The sequence below is a fragment of the Amblyomma americanum genome, chromosome 1 (genome assembly GCF_052857255.1).
Source record: "Amblyomma americanum isolate KBUSLIRL-KWMA chromosome 1, ASM5285725v1, whole genome shotgun sequence".
NCBI lineage: Eukaryota > Metazoa > Arthropoda > Arachnida > Ixodida > Ixodidae > Amblyomma > Amblyomma americanum.
Genome location: NC_135497.1, coordinates 554,002,060 through 554,019,877, shown reverse-complemented (window position 1 = coordinate 554,019,877; position 17,818 = coordinate 554,002,060). Strand labels below are relative to the sequence as shown.

At 45.2% G+C, this 17,818-nt stretch overlaps 1 long non-coding RNA gene across 1 annotated transcript; it reads left to right on the top strand.

Moving 5' to 3' along the window:
• Positions 1-2: 2 nt before the first annotated feature.
• On the top strand, positions 3-16,353 carry LOC144116340 (uncharacterized). The gene is made up of 3 exons (XR_013311845.1): positions 3-173; positions 1,844-1,956; positions 11,503-16,353. It is a non-coding gene; the product is annotated as an uncharacterized LOC144116340 (long non-coding RNA).
• The last annotated feature ends 1,465 nt before the right edge of the window (positions 16,354-17,818 follow it).

Genomic DNA, 17,818 nt, shown 5'->3' with positions numbered 1-17,818 from the left:
CCATCGTGTCTTTTTCGTACTAGCATCGCTAGCATCCAGTTCGATCTGCCTTTCCCACGAAATTCGAGTCGTTTGTTCAACCGCTGCTGTTAGCAGCGTGAACGTTCCGTGCGCTGTACCAGTGTTTGGAAAGGTTCGCTTCACGGAGTTGTCAACATCACGCCTGACAAAAGGTGAGTGCCCTTTGTTTTGGCGGGTGAGTTTGAATTGTAATGCATGCGTAATCCGCGTTAACATTTACGGAGTGCCTAAAGATGCGTCGGGCGTACACACTTCAGCATGTTTGATAAGCGCTAAGACTCGAGGGCTAAGCAGGAAACACGGACACAAACGAAGCGTTTCCTCGTGTCTTGGCGCTGTTCAAATATGCTAAACGTTCACCAACTCGCCCAATTTTCGGTTCTACCCAGTTTATTCTCATTAAAGGTACGGCGGACGTCACTGTAGGTCCATGGCTAAAGTTCGATTCCGGCCGCGGCGGTAGAATTTCGATAAAGGCGAAATTCTACAGGCCCGTGTACTGTGCGATGTCAGTGCACGTTAAAGATCCCCCGGGGGTCGAAATTTCTGGAGCCCTCCACTACGGCGTCTCTCATAGCCTAAGTGGCTTTGGGATGTTAAACCCCCGTCAACCAAACCAGGTCCGTGGCTAAAGTCGCGTCCAACTTATGCGTTTCATGCTGTCGGTGCGGCACTGCTATGCGGTGTTCTCTGCAAAGCGTATGCAATATTGTCAGGTGCACGCTACATTCGCCTACTTTTGAGGAGCTGCAAAGAGAAGTTTGCCCATTCTTATATTTCCGGCGGTCGCTCAGTCATTGCGGCGGCGACGAATCGTATCTAGCTCGTCCGCTCGTCGCGACCATCCGACATTCACAAAGGAGCCGCGACCTCAAATGCATGCGATTACGCTCAGATGTAGTGAGTCTTCGAGCACTCCCAAAAGTGGCACAGACAAGCGTTTTCAGGCCCGGTTGTGCGTGGCGAGCACCACTGTCACTTGCACCAGGTTGCATACGCAAGTGGTGACGCGATGTAAGCCAGCAGATGTGTATTCACTTGCTGTCCCCTTGCGGCTCAGTAAACAGCCTCTCAATCTGTCACCTTGTTCTGCTCGTAATTTGAGCAAGTTATCGCCAGAATTTGTGCCGGCGGCAGTTGTGCACAGACCTGTGAAGCGGAGTGGTGTGCTTGCTAGGGATTGAGCGCCTGCACTCGGCGATGGCCACTGCAAAGCGCCTGCTGGGATGGGGAGTGCTCCACCGCAAGACACGGGAAAACTGGGGAGGAGCAACTGCAAAGCCGGAAGCGTATACGATTGAGCCACTTCAGGGCAAACATGGACCTTTTTTAGGGGAAGACAAGGAAAGTGAGCTGCTCTCAGCTTGGTCTTTCGCACATAAGTTCGCGCACATAGAGTTTAGACACCCTCTGGTCCGAATGTGGCGCGAGCCGAACGACCCCCTCAGCCATCGCGACACGAGTGAATTGGAGCACGGATGCGGCATGCACTCAACTTCGACTGCAGGACAGCGGCTTGCAGCAACGAAGCAAACCTCAAGTTCGCGAAGCGAACTTCGGCACACGACAGAAAAGCACAGCTCCGCTCAGCGCAGTGGCTCGGTGGTGGTTGTGGTCGACAGCTTCCAGAGTGTTGTACATTTATTGCAAGATGGAATACTGATTGCTGCCAAATAGCTAAAGCTATGTTTGAACACTTTTGCATGCACTCCAGCACCACCTGCAACGTAACAAATTTTGTGCTCAGCCAGATCACAAAGATCACAGAAGTTGGTATATATGAAGCAAATGTGCAATGTGTAAACAAATGTTTATTTTTCAGATGAAGCCGGCAGGCGTATATAAACGGTATCCACACACTGATGCTGCAGGAATTCCTAGACGCTCAGCACATCACTACAGGAAGCAGTACACTGCTCTGAATGTCTCTGTCAGGTAATTTATCCACTGTGGTCATGTCTGTAGTTACTTCATGTCAGCAAACACAGACAGCCGTTATCATAGGCTTCAGGTTTAAAGCTTGATCCATTCTTCCCACTCATTTGCCTTTTCTGCACATTCTAAATAATGTTATATATGTGGTTTGATAAAAATTTATATTTATATTTTTCCTTAAAAGGTACTGTTGCATGTTTGTGTTATGTGACATGCAAGGCACCTAAGTTGCTTCATGGGTTTGCATCTGTCATGTCGTGTATATAGCACTTTTCACAAGGGTGGCCTTGTCTAGTTCTGCTACATGTAATAAGTCTTTATATATAAGTACAATTTTGATGTTAAAACAATATCTGTACAGTCTACACCAAACCTGTGTACAGTGCTAAAGCAGTGCTTCCAGGCAGTAAAAACTGAAATTAGACAGCAGCCCATGATTCTTGTATATGTATGTGGCTCTATTTCTTGAGAAGTGTAGCGTGTAGAACCTAGCACATGCAGCAAGTTGTTGGTTTGTTGGTGGGGCACTGGACCACGCAAGTGCTTGACATAAGGATGAGACAGGTTGTACATTGTATTCTTATGTTATGAATAATAAAAACAATGACATAAAAGCCTGTATTGTGGCTGAAAGGTTTACTATCTGCTGCAGTGGCTCAGTGGGTAGGGCGCTTGAATGCTGCACGAGGACGCGTGTTCGAACCTGTGCACGGTGGCTGAGTTTTGATGGAGGCGTATTGAAGGTGCCCATGTATAGTGCGATGTCAGTGCGCATTAAAGAGTCCCAGGTGATCTAAATATAGCCGGAGGCCTTCACTGCATTATCTTTCATACATAGCCTATTTTGCTTTGAGATGTTAAACAACAAATACTATACCAGCATTTGTCTACATGCGAAATGCTGTACATCCTGGGAGCTGCACACGGGTATTTCAGACACCAAAACGAGGGCCTTTTCTTCTTTATAATAGAATTGTGAATGAAGCCCTTCTGACATGTGGCAGCCCTATTTCTGCATTATGGTCTTTTACCTTCCATGAGGTTGAAAAACAAATTAGAAAAAGGGGAGATTAGTTTATTTTCATAAGAGAAACAACTTTGCAGAATACCAGGCATATGACAGTTGTAAGAAGATGGAGCTTCATTCAGGAGTTCAAGAAATTGGATGAAGTTACCACAGGAAATTTTTTAGCAAAGGCATGCATGTCGAGTGATTGAAGCTTTTATCTTCAAGATGACTGAGAGCTGCGCAGTGGTTACTTATCCGTGAACAAAACAATAAGAGGAACAACAAATTTAGAAGGCTAATGAAGGTGACCAAAATTCTCTACAAAGAGATGAGAACAAGTCATACTTGTAGAGGTCTTTATGCTTACCTGTCCTTATGTCTGAGCTTTTTGCCTGAACTTCTGAGGCCTGTACTTATAATTTCCCTTTCTTTTTTTGTATTCATGCACCCACCCTGCAAAAATTCCTTGCGGGATTGCAGTATTCATATATAAATAAATAATAACAACAATGGTTAGCCTTCTGTTCATATACACAAGCTTAAACCATGCAGTTTAGAAGAACTTCTTGTTGGGCAAGTTGGTACATTGCTTTTGAAGAAACCATGTTGCGCATAAAAAGACAACCACAGGAAAGGCCAAAGGAACAGAAAGAGCGCAAACTATCAACTGGGTTCATTTGTGCGAAAGTGCCTTATATATGCAAAATCACATCAAAAGAACAAGGAGGTTAAGAGAGGGGGTATATCCAAGCAACTCCTGATCAACAACAGGTGCGCAGAAAATACTTTTCCTTATTGTAAAGTTTGACGGAAGTGTCGCTAATACATTTATCACCTTTATCTTTTATGTGATAGGCCTCCAAAAGCTCACGCGCTGTTTTGTTATTACTTTTGCCTAGTATTTTAATCTGCTTAAGCAAAGGCTCGCATCCACTGCAATCAAAGCAATGAGCAGGCAAGTTAGCTCCTTCCTTATTCCGAATGGATCGGGCATGTTCCCCTGCGCGTTCATTCACGCAACGGCCTGTTTGGCCTACGTAGGCACTTCCACACTTGAGTGGGATTTCATACACCACACCAGTGGCACATTTAACGAACGTCTCAGCATGTTTGATGCCGCATCCACTGCCTCTAGTTCCTTGGGTGCCGGTTCTCGGGCACAAGGCTGCGAGTTTCCGTGGGGCAGAAAAAACGACAGAGACGCCACGCCTCTTGGCCACTTTTTTTACATTGTGCGCCACTTTGTGTATGTATGGCATCACCACGATCTTCTTTTTTGGCGGCGGCTCATCCACACTACCTCGATTTCTTCTTTTTATCTTCCTAAGAAGATTCTCGGCCACGGCTGATATGACATCGCAGGGGAAGCCGGCTGAAAGCAACCTTTCAATTTGATTATTGAAACTAATATGCATTGCATGCGGGCATGACTTGGTGATGGCAGATTCCAGGCACGAGCTTGCAATTGCTCTTTTGACTACCTTAGAATGCGCAGAATCAAACGGCAGTAGCTCTTTCTTTGCTCGTGGGGCATAGTGCCAGCAGGCGTGTTGTGAGCCGAAGTTCAGGTTGATATCTAAAAACTGCAACGACCCACTAGAAGGAAGTTCATGCGTGAAGGTCAGACCTCGCCCATACTGTCTAAAGACAGTTAAAATTCTACTCACTGAATCAGTGTGGGTCAAGGTGATTTGTTTGAATAAAACAATCAAAAAATCGTCCACGTATCTAAAACACTTAAATACCCCCAGATTAGTAAGCTTGTCCATTAGGGAGCGGTCAATGGCGGCTAAAAATATGTTACAAAGAACAGGGGCGATGCAAGAACCGATACAAATTCCTTGTTTTTGAATGTAAAAGTTGTCTTTAAAAGAAATGAAGGTGGCTTGCAGATAAAATTCGAGCAAAGACATGAAGCTATCTGCTGAAACACCAGCAGAGTTTTGGAAGCCTATTAAACTGCTTCTTTCAATACAATCTCGGACAGCAACAAACAAACCTTGATGCGGCACTGAATAAAACAAATCCTCAACATCTACTGAAAAGGAATAGCTGATATGGTCATTGGAGTTGAAGAAGTTAACAACATCAGTCGAGTTCTTTGTAAAAAAGGGGTCTTCAATTTGTAAAGTATTAAGGTGCTTCAGTAAATACTGGCTAATTAGAAACTGCCATGATCCCTTCTCACTGACGATTGTTCTAAACGGCATTGAGTCCTTGTGCGTTTTTGTAGTAAAGAACACAAACAGCGCTTTTGTCTTACATGCAGTTATTGAGTTTGCCAGCCTGGACAATTCAAGGTCTCTGCACAAAGTAGCAGCTCTGGTCTTGATCCTTGTGGCACTGGGTTTCACCCGGACGAAGTTCTTTGCGATGGCTTGGAGCGCCTTCTCGTTGAAAACTTTATCACGTAATACGACGAACCCTCCGTTCTTGTCTGCCTGAAGCAATCGTAACTCATTTTGCCTAAAAAACGAGACCACCCTTTTGGTAGGGTCTTTGGCACACCTGGTAGACGCCGTGTTGACTTTTTTGGTCAAGGCTTCTACACCTTCCAGCAGGCACCTTTCTTGATCTTCTTGGTCAGCCTGGCTTGAAATCCGTCGGTTGATTGCTAGCAGGTCGTGGGCTGGGACTAAAGGCTGAAGACTGTACTTGGGGCCTTTGCTAAGAACGCTTGCAACATCTTCAGGCAAAACCACGTCATTCGGGACCACAAGGCTGCTGGTGCCAGCAGTTTTGCTCATTGTTCTGCTGTGAACCAGAACCTGCTGAAGGCACTGGGCCCACCAAAATTCAGACATCTGGGCGGCAACTTTTCTGGCAGAACGCAGCTTAATTTCTGCTATCCAGGTGGGGTCAATCGCAAAGCAAATCGAGCGTAAAAGGTCTTGGAACCTTCGCACTTGGTTCCAAAGTTACGATCTTAAGTATCTGCAAATGCGTTTCAGAATGGCCGTTCGCGGTTTGATGATTCCGAACAGTGAACTTACTTCTTCGGGAATAAATCCCTTCCGGAGGCAGAAGGCGATGTACCTGGCTCGACATGTAGCACTGGCGATGAAGTTGACACAGGCGTTGACTTGTAAAGATGAAGGAGGAACATTTATAAAAGGGCCCACGGTGCTCATCAGGTAGTCTAGAAGAACTTCTTGTTGGGCAAGTTGGTACATTGCTTTTGAAGAAACCATGTTGCGCATAAAAAGACAACCACAGGAAAGGCCAAAGGAACAGAAAGAGCGCAAACTATCAACTGGGTTTATTTGTGCGAAAGTGCCTTATATATGCAAAATCACATCAAAAGAACAAGGAGGTTGAGAGAGGGGGTATATCCAAGCAACTCCTGATAAACAACAGGTGCGCAGAAAATACTTTTCCTTATTGTAAAGTTTGACGGAAGTGTCGCTAATACATTTATCACCTTTATCTTTTATGTGATAGGCCTCCAAAAGCTCACGCGCTGTTTTGTTATTACTTTTGCCTAGTATTTTAATCTGCTTAAGCAAAGGCTCGCATCCACTGCAATCAAAGCAATGAGCAGGCAAGTTAGCTCCTTCCTTATTCCGAATGGATCGGGCATGTTCCCCTGCGCGTTCATTCAAGCAACGGCCTGTTTGGCCTACATAGGCACTTCCACACTTGAGTGGGATTTCATACACCACACCAGTGGCACATTTAACGAACGTCTCAGCATGTTTGATGCCGCATCCACTGCCTCTAGTTCCTTGGGTGCCGGTTCTCGGGCACAAGGCTGCGAGTTTCCTTATTCCATTCGGAATAAGGAAGGAGCTAACTTGCCTGCTCATTGCTTTGATTGCAGTGGATGCGAGCCTTTGCTTAAGCAGATTAAAAGACTAGGCAAAAGTAATAACAAAACAGCGCGTGAGCTTTTGGAGGCCTATCACATAAAAGATAAAGGTGATAAATGTATTAGCGACACTTCCGTCAAACTTTACAATAAGGAAAAGTATTTTCTGCGCACCTGTTGTTGATCAGGAGTTGCTTGGATATACCCCCTCTCTCAACCTCCTTGTTCTTTTGATGTGATTTTGCATATATAAGGCACTTTCGCACAAATAAACCCAGATGATAGTTTGCGCTCTTTCTGTTCCTTTGGTCTTTCCTGTGGTTGTCTTTTTATGCGCAACATGGTTTCTTCAAAAACCATGCAACAACCTCAGTAAATTCATTCAGGGAACAAAAAATGCGTGTGCATGGGAAGACCTTTTTAAGAGTGGGAAAATGCCAACAGGAGGAATGTAGCTATGTTTACCACTGCAGACACCTCAGCAGAACAACGGTGACTCATCCACTGAGGAATGCTGTAGAGCAATGCTCTAGATGTCAGTGGGAAGTGTGTTCAATTCTGTTCACTCTCATTTAATTACCTCTCGTGATTTCAGCATGGTGCTTTCAGAGTTTTCAAAGCAGTTCTTCATTTTCTTTGGGCGTGCATCTAGTGAAAAAGCCACTTTTTTTGCACATATGGAACTATTAGCGTTATTGGTAGAAGAGAAAATGGTATGTGCAGTGGAGTGCCACTGATTCAAACTCACTTATTTTACACAACAGGTTATTTCAGCTGTCTGTTTGGTTCCGTTAACATTAAACACGTTAAAAGGGTCCTGTTAATTTTACTTAGTTAATTTGAATAAATTTTCATTCCCCTTCAAGTTCGAATTATTGAGAGTTGACTATACTGGCTTTTAGGATAATTTTATAATTAATAATGAGAATTTTATGCTTATTGCATTCGTAGATGCCATTAAAAAGCAGTGGCATGCATTTTGGAAAATTTCTTGCAGCAAAAATTTTCTAGAAGCTCTCAGCAAAAAACGTACATAATGTATTACATAAGTGCAGTACTTGTTTACATGAAATTGAACGGCTTATTTGAAACCAGCATGTAAAAATGCATGTTCGCTGAAGATTTCAGAATTGTAAGTTATTAAAAAGGAAACTTTTTTCCCCATGACAAGCTTCCAATCCTCAAGGCTTCAGCTTGGGCAGCATACATTGCAGTGACACAACGCCCCTATTCACAAATTCGTGCAGAACGTTGTCTGTGGGAATGAAATGTTTCTCACAAATGTGCGCGTTCGGCCATTGAGAAGAGAAGCCACCAACTTCTCATCAGGGAATGGCACGTCTCCACTTTTCTCGCAGTTCGGTGAGGCACGGGAAGCAAAATATGGCACCTTTTCGTCGTTGCACTTGTAGCTGTAGCGGTAGCTCATCAGACAAGACAAAAGCATCGTTAACAGAAAGCGCACGCTTGTTCACAAATACATAAACATTTGCATAGCATTCTTCGACACTGTGCTTGATAAGATACCAGAACAAGAAAATTCCACACTGCAAAACGTTGCTTTCTATGCAGTCAGGCGGCTTCCGCTGCGCCATTCACCTTAAAACGCTCCTTGATTGACACCAGCGCTGCTGTAAGGCTGCTTTTGGCAGTGTGCCAAGCTTTCCCATAAAGTTGCAGAGCAGTTTCATGACCATTAAGCGGTATTGGAAAACTGCTAGTACACTGTGATAGCTGACGGCAAAAAATCGAGCGGCACTCTCATTTATACACGTTTGCATGGAAGCATAATAAAAAAAACCACGGCATTTAGTTTTTGTAATTCTGAAGTGCCGTATAATTAAAATTCACACTTCGTAAATGGTGTAGAGCAAGGTCGCACTAAATTGTAGCTTATTTGCCGATTTCCAGCATTATTTGTCAAATTATTGCTGACCTCTTCATATGTGACAAGGTTTTCATTTGTCATATATGGGTGAAATTAGAGATGCGAAGTGCTGAAAAAAACGGGAAAATTTCGGAAAAAAACTGGTTTTTTCCCGTTTTTTTTCGGAGCAGTTGGAAAAATTAGTAAAAATTTCTGCGGGGAAAAAATGTACAGAAATAAAGTTTACGCAACACACAGTGCCGAATGCGAAACCGAAACACCGAACGTGAAACCGAAATGCCGATCGACGGCTGAGCAATCGCCATCGTTACCACGTAATGTCAGCTCCGCTGTCGGCGAAGCTTCGTCGGCTGGATACAGTTTCTCTTGTTTTGGTGCTTGTTTTGTCCTCTTTTGGCTTTCCTTCGCATCCGTGTGCAAACTGTTGCGGAAATCCTCATTTAGATCCGTGTTGGAGTGAATTCTGCAATGGTACGGCCACTTTCCAACGTGTGGATGCACTTCACGGTCGGGGAGACCATTGGCGGGAAACGGGGACCCGCAGTCTGTAAGTACTGCAACAGCAGCTATGCTTTTCCCAATGCCACGCGCCTTTCTGGGCACATCGCTCAGTGCGTGAAATTCCCAAGAGAGGAAGTGACACCACGAAGCCGCTCTCGCAGCCCTTCATGTAGCAGTCGTAGTTCAAGCGAAGCTCATGGCGTAGTAAACAGCACAGCGAGCAGCGCAGCGTCAGCGAGTGGAAGGGTGACTCAGTTCGTCGACACGATGACACCTCAAGCGCAGAAGAACGCCGATAAAGCGCTGGCAAATGCGATATATGCTTCCAACTCTCCCTTCACCTTGGTTACAAATGACTATTGGGTGGCTGCATTTAAGCACTCAGACCTTCTTACAAGCCCCCAAGCCGGCACAGCTTGGCTGGACCATTGCTCGACGCAGAATACGAGGCCGCTACCGTATCAATGAAAAATTCCATTGAAAAGGCTTCATGCATCACCCTTGTCACTGACGGCTGGACAAACGTCGAAGGAGAATCGGTTATAAACTTTGTGCTGTGCACACCATCGCCACTGTTTTTTAAGTCAATCAACACCGGCACAAACAGGCATACCGCGGCCTACCTGAAAGAAGAAATCTGTGCAGTTATGGAATCGGTCGGTAGCTCAAAGGTAAAGGCGCTGGTAACCGACAATGCCAGTAATATGAAAGCAGCATGGGCTCTCGTTATCGAGCGATTTCCTCACGTTACAGCGATTGGTTGTGCCGCACACTCTCTGAACCTGCTGATGAATGATCTACTTACACTTGGCACAATCCAAGATGTGCATAAGCAGGCGAAAGATATAATCAAATACGTTAAGAAAACTCACTTGGTGTTGGCCACATTCAAGGAAAGGCAGGCAACAAAGTACGGCAAAGGTGTGAGCTGCAGCCTGAAGCTTCCGAGCAAGACGAGATGGAGTGGTGTCTGCCTCTCCTTTGAAAGCCTTTTGCGAAACAAGGAGGTTTTGCAAGAAATTGCTATAATGGAGAACGTGCAGTTCGACAAGGCTCTTAGGGTTGTCGTTCTGGACGAAGAAGAGTTCTGGGTTGCATTGATATCATGCCATACTTTGCTAGAACCCATCGCAAAGGCTATCAAAGCCGTAGAAAGTGACCAAGCCCTGTTGTCGGACGTCAAAAATTTGTTTCACAATCTAGCAGAGGAGATTCAAACGAATCTGAAGTGCTCTGTTCATCTGCAGAATGAACGGCATCTCGCCGAAAAAGCCTTAAATACACGCAAGGCGTTTAAAGTTCATCCCATACACTGTGCAGCAAACCTTCTTGACCCAAGATACAAGGGGAAAAACTTGACTGACGAGGAAGTCTTATCAGCGTTTGACTGGATCTCTGAGCACAGTAAGCACATGAACCTCGAAGTCGGAAAAGTGTACTCCGACGTTGCAGAATACAGGACCAATGAAGGCATATGGTCAAGGTCCGGAATATGGGCCTCTGCTAACCACATGCGGCCTTCAACGTGGTGGGAGGGAATCTGCACCACTAAAACGGTGATGCCTCTGGCTCGAAACGTTTTACAGATTCCACCATCATCAGCTGCTTGTGAGCGAAACTGGTCCGACTTCGCCAACATTCATACTCTGCGTAGGAACAGGCTAAGTAATGACAAGGTGCAAAAGCTTGTTTTTGTGCATGCACATCTCAACATGATGAAGAAGGCTACAGATGAAGCCAGTGATACTGACTCCGAATAAGTTGTATAAGTTCACCTTTTCACCGCCTTGGTCAATGTATCCAAAGTTGAAGCAATGACGAAATAGCAGCCACAGAAGAGGCATTAGAGTGTTTTTTGTTATAACTTTCATAACAGTTCCACAATGTCATGCCTATTTACAGAGAACAGACCGCTTTTGCTGGATGCTTCTATAATTCCTTCAATCTGTGAAATCCTTGCACTTGTTTGTGAAAAGGCAGAAAGAACTTCTTTTTCTTCTCTGTTATTTGCATTATGAGAGTAATGGCTCTTGACATTGACAATAAACCGTTGTCATGCGCAAAAGAAATTTTTGTTTTTTTTCTCCATTTTTTCCAAATTTTTGGAAAATAACATGAAAAAAAAACCGGTTTTTCCCGATTGTTCAAAATTTCCTGAAATTTTGCATCTCTAGGTGAAATACATCTTGTGTGACACCTTGCAGTGGTTTTTTATTTGGTAACGGAAAAGTGATTGCACAGTACCGGAATATAAAAATGTTCCAAGTGCACATAGCCTTAATCATGCTGCAGTTGGACTTCTCATGGCAGTTTCAACATCGTCTTTATGTTTATTTGCAGTTCAGCTGATAGAATAGCTGCCAAGATTGAAGCAGCAGTGTGTTCCCCATCGTCAGACTTTGAAGGAGAGCAAATGGGAGACATAGGGCATGCTGCAATTTTTGCTGGGCAAGATGCTGATACCGTTCCACAGATGGAGAACTCTCCCGTTACATCAGCACTACCCTATTCAGATTTTGAAGAGGTGCAAAGGGGAGACATAGGACAAGCTGCAGTTTTTGCTGGGCAAGTTTCTGATACTGTGCCACAAATGGAGAACTCTCCCGTTACATCAGCACCACCCTCTTCAGATTTTGAAGAGGTGCAAAGGGGAGACATAGGGCAAGCTGCAATTTTTGCTGGGCAAGATGCTGATACCATTCCACACAGGGAGAACTCTCCTGCTGCACCACTTCGACAGGCTGCAGTTTCAGACCAGCCTTGCATGGAATCCATCGAGCTAGACCCAATGGTATGTGCATTTATACTTATTTTGCCGCACACAAACTGGATTCATCTGTCAATCGGCAGAGCATAAATTGAGGTTATGCTCCACGTAGTTATTTGAGTACTTTTATCCCCGCATATATAAGAAAAGTTGAAAATATGTTTAGAGATGACAGGGGTGTGGAGGGTGGAGGGTTAATACAAGTCTTGCATTTAAAGAAAATGCATGTGTCAGAGTTGGGTAAACATGGTAGTGCTTTGAAGCTCTAGGAATTCAAACAAGTTGAAATCATAACAGCTTATGTTTTTGTGAAGGGTTGCTTCCTGCAGTTTGCACACTATGTGACCAAGTTACCAATAGTTTAAAAGCAGTCTGGTGCCAGCGTTTTTTTTTTTCAGGCCCAACCCTTGTTTCCCGGGGCCCAATTGAACCACCACGAGAGTCTTCTCCTGGTTATGGCTCACTCTCTGCGGCACCACAATTCAAAAAAAGCTACAGAAAGCCTTTTGGCTTTGCTCCACAGTCATCTGCCAAAAGGCAGCGAACTACCTGCCACAAAGTACATGTTTGAGAAATATTTTAGAGACCAGGAGCAAGCAATCACTAGCCATTTCTATTGCTCAACTTGCCGTAAGTATATTGGTGTGGCAGATGAAGGTGACGATGTTTCTGTTCATGTGGCCTGAAACATTCAGCTAAGGTGTTGCAGAAGGAAGGGTCGTACTTTGTTTGGATTGGAGGCTGAGCTCCTTAATCTCCTGAAGGCCAGAGGCCCTCTGGCTGAAAAACCAGGCCTAAAGTTTGATGTTGGGGATCTAACAGAAAGCCCAGCGTACTGCCAACTTCCCCTTGGCCCCGACGACATCAACGCTGACATGGAACACAGACGGTATACCCATCTTTCATTCGTCGGATTACAGTGTGTGGCCATTGGAGTTAATGGTGATTGAGCTGCCCTTCAAAGAGCGGATGAACAATGTACTTCTTGTGGGTCTCTGGTTTGGGCCAAAGAAGCCAGACATGCAGTGTTTTTTGATTCCTTTCATCCAGGAAATGAATGAAATGAGCACGAGTGGTTTAAGATGGTCAGACAGGAACGGTGTCAGCCATTTCACAAAAGTCTACTCTGGCCCATGCACTGTAGATACAGTTGCTAGGTGCATGTTGCATAACCAGACACAATTTAATGGGAGTATGGCTGCTGCTGGTGTTTGCACCCTGGCCGCGTCGTCAGGCAGGGCAGAGGGCATGCCCGCGTGTATGAAATATGAAGGCCAGGAAGAGGACAGATGATGATTTCATCAAGGATGCGAAATGTCACTCACATGGTGTGCTTGGAACCACAGTGTTATCGCTGATGCTGTTCTTTAGCATCACCAACAACACTGGTGGACTACATGCATGCTCTGTGTTTAGGTGTTGTTAGAGCTACCACAAACCTATGGCTGAAAGGTGCCCATTCTGGCAAGATCTTTTACATGGGCAGAAAGCTTGCAGCCCTAAACGAGCGGCTGAAGGGCCTCACGCCGCCTTATGAGTTATCCCGCCTGCCTCGCTCTCTATCCCAGCGCAAGTTCTGGAAAGCAACAGAGTGGAGGGCATGGCTGTTGTTTTATTCACCATTTGTTCTTAACGGTCTATTGCCTCTCCCGTACTTTAAGAATTGGGTCAGGCTAGCCAACATCATGCATGTTCTGGCTGACAAAGTTGCCCTTGATAACCTTGCAGCAGTTGAGGCAGAAATTGCTATTTTCATGAAAGAGTACCAGCATCTGTATGGGTTTGTACACATGACATTCAATGTGCACCTGCTGTCGCACTTGTGTGACAGTGTGCGGCAGTGGGGCCCACTTTGGGGTTTTTCTGCCTTCCCCTTCGAAAATATGAATGGGATTGTGAAGAAAAGTTTTCATGGAACACAGTATGTTCCACAGCAAATCTGTCGAAAACTTCTTCTATCCCAATTCTTGCCCACATTGGCAAACACGCATTCATCTTTTGATGGCAAGCCTGAAATTTTACATCAATTTGAAAACCTGACAAGGGGATACAGAAAAATTTTCAGCATTTGCAAAGGAAACGCAATGACCATTGGTGCTGGCTCAAAAATTCTTACGATGTTCGAAGCTCAGTTGATCAAAAGCAAGGGAATTTCTACATGTCTTATGAAGTTCAAAAAAGTATTTGTTAAGGGGACGAAACTCATCTCCAACTCATTGGACAAAAGCAGTCGGAACAATTCAGTTGTTTATTGAAATGATGGTTCGTTTGGCATTGTTGAATGTGTGCTTGTCACTTGTAGGAAGTGCACTGTGATCTGCAGGTGTGAGAAAGATGTATATCTGATGCTGCAGGATGTTAGGGCAAAGCTCTCAAGGTTCACCACGAGCTTTGCTCGCATGTATTTTCTCGAAACTCGACAGCACTACAAACTGGTGGATGTTGGTGCTGTGAGTAACAAATGTGTTGCTTTCACTGTGAATGACAAGCTGTATGCCTGCCCTCTATTCAGGAACATGGACCATTAAGTGGTACATCTGGCTTTGTACATCCTAAATAGCAGGGTACACTTGCCTGGAACATGAACTCTCTGTCGCCTCTGCTATGTTCCGGCCTGCGCCTGGTTCAACAGGCTCTTTCAGAGGCGCTTGGATGGCCCAGGTTCAGACCAGGCGGCCACATTTGGTGCCCTGGCATGGCTGCAGAGCTCATACCGCATTGTAAATAGCCATCTGCATTTGTTCTGTGTACTGCATTTAGGAATTCAGGCAATGTCTGGCTTGCAGTGGCAGCACAGCGCTAGGACGCTACATGTGTTGAGCACTTGTAGGCTGGGTTCCCATTCCTTGAATCCCTAACGGTGGTGTTGTTCTGCTGCCGCCACCAGTTTTTGGACTGAGCCTGGTTCAACGGGTCCTTTCAGAAGCACTCGGATGGCCCAGGTTCAGTCGGCCACATTTGGCGCCCTGGCCTGGCTGCAGAGCTCGTACCGCATTGTAAATAGCCATCTGCATTTGTTCTGTGTACTGCATTTAGGAATTCAGGCAATGTCTGGCTTGCAGTGGCAGCACAGCGCTAGGACGCTACATGTGTTGAGCACTTGTAGGCTAGGTTCCCATTTCTTGAATCCCTAACGGTGGTGTTGTTCTGCTGCCGCCACCAGTTTTTGGACTGAGCCTGGTTCAACGGGTCCTTTCAGAGGCGCTCGGATGGCCCAGGTTCAGTCGGCCACATTTGGTGCCCTGGCCTGGCTGCAGAGCTCGTACCGCATTGTAAATAGCCATCTGCATTTGTTCTGTGTACTGCATTTAGGAATTCAGGCAATGTCTGGCTTGCAGTGGCAGCACAGCGCTAGGACGCTACATGTGTTGAGCACTTGTAGGCTAGGTTCCCATTTCTTGAATCTCTAACGGTGGTGTTGTTCTGCTGCTGCCACCAGTTTTTGGACTGAGCCTGGTTCAACGGGTCCTTTCAGAGGCGCTCGGATGGCCCAGGTTCAGTCGGCCACATTTGGTGCCCTGACCTGGCTGCAGAGCTCGTACCGCATTGTAAATAGCCATCTGCATTTGTTCTGTGTGCTGCATTTAGGAATTCAGGCAATGTCTGGCTTGCAGTGGCAGCACAGCGCTAGGACGCTACATGTATTGAGCACTTGTAGGCTAGGTTTCCATTTCTTGAATTTCTAATGGTGGTGTTGTTCTACTGCTGCCACCAGTTTTCGGCCTGCGCCTGGTTCAACGGGCCTTTCAGAGGTGCTCGGATGGCCCAGGTACAGACAGGGCGGCCACATTTGCTGCCGTGGCCTGGCTGCAGCGCTCTTGTCTTGTGTTGATGTGCTTGCTTATCAGTCTGTCTTGTGAAAGTTGCCTGTAGGTTTTCATCTTTTTTGTGTGGCACGCCTGATAACATAATTTCATTTGTTTCATTCCTTTGTTTGTGCCTGTCTGTCGGTTTGTACCTTTGTTTCTTTTCAGGCTTATGGCAAAGGTTGTTGTGAAGCTGTATAGAGGTGTTGCAGCCCATAGTGCAGCCGTGTGCATATCCTTTTCTGAGATTGTTGGCAATGTATATGCCACTCCTCTTGATGTATGGGCTGTGTCAACCACCACCTTCGCCGGCACCATTGTTTATGTGCCATAATTATGTGTTTCTGAGCTTTACGTTTCCACTTTGCTATCCTTTCAACGGCTGGGAAACCAGAGCATGCAGTGGCACTCTCGGCAGAACCTGCCTGCTAGAGAGCGCGGTCCCCAGGTGGCGGATAGGGGCCTGCTGTACGGCAGTGCAGTGACAAGCACAGTCTACAGCAGTGGTGCTTGCACCTCGCGGACCAACAGGCAGATGCAGTTTCCCTTAGGAGCGCCGCAGGCAACCATCTTATGGAGTCCTCTCCTCTTACAAACTGAATAAACATAGAGTTTTAAACACCTATTTGTCATATTTCACACTGTTTCTTCTTTATGAATGAAGCTTCGTGCTGTGGTTTGCTTTAGTGAGACCTGTGTAGCGTCACATGTGCCCATAAGCGCTTCGGAACACTTCACATAGTGAAGGTTCCTTATAATGTGTGTGCAGCAAAAACCAATTCAAGAGAAGCTCGACAAATATAGGGCAGCAAGGGTGAGTGTACACTGAACATAACGCATTGCAAGGTGTTGTGTTATGGACTGGACAGTTTTATGTGACCATGAGCAGCGCATCAGCCTTTCATCCGGTATTACAAACCTACTTCACCTTGGTGGATTCCCCTGAATTATTGAACAAACCATGGTTTTGTATCAATGATTCCCCTGAAATATTGCACAAATCATGGTTTTGTATCAATGATTCCAAGTTGTTGACAATTCTCCATAGGTTCATGTTGTCTTCTGGTTTGTATTAGTTCCCTAGTGTGAACACTCAAAGCTAGGCATGCGTGCAGTTTTTGGCATATGCCTGGATACGCTGCTTTATTTCAGCATCTGTGCAGTGGTATTGTCGGAGGAAAGTGAATTTGCTGGAGGAGGGGAAAAACATAGGCAGCCTTGACAAGTGTGCTCTGCTCCTGCACAGATGGCAGTGACAGGGGACAAGAAACGCTTATACAAATGTAATGACTCAATCACTGCATCATAACAAAAAACAATAGTATGCACAGTCGAGCAGAATACGTGGATGTAAATCAAATGAAATAATATGCAGGTAGGCATCAAGGAGCAGTAAAAGAAAAATGCACTACACAGCAGCACAGGATGTGCTCACGATATCTGAAATGAACAGTGCCTCTTTGCAGAGATGACATACTAATATCAGGGAACTCACCTATGGTAACCCTATTCAGCAGAATCGGTGACTGGTGACCAAGCTTTTGATGGCTGTGGTTACTTGTAATGAGTAAAATTCAGATTGGGCTGTAGTGGTGGAGATGGGGTCACTGAGTGATGCCTAGGAGCCACTGATGAAATGGTGTTTTGACTTTTTCTCATGGTTATATTAGTGCAATAGGTGATAACCGTGAAGAATATGTGTCCTAATGATGGCATGGTTAATTATAAGAAACTAGGTTGTGTGTCACCCAGATAGATCATAGACTACCTGAAGAGCACAGCGTTGGATTTTGTCATGTTTACCGAGAGAATATTTGTGTCTGAGCATGCTTGAAATTCTTTTAATATGAGATTCTCATGTTTGTTTGATCTTTAAAGGTGTCGCCAGACATAAGGAAAGTAGTATCGTGTACATAAATTATAAAACGGGCGGTAGTGTCATGAGTGTCATTATCATTAATATACCGATTAAAAACAAAGGCCCAAGGATACTGCCTTAATAGGCACTGTGGTGAATTGAATATCTCAACTGCTTCATCATAAAGTAATACACATAGGTCATTCCGAATAATTTCACATTCAT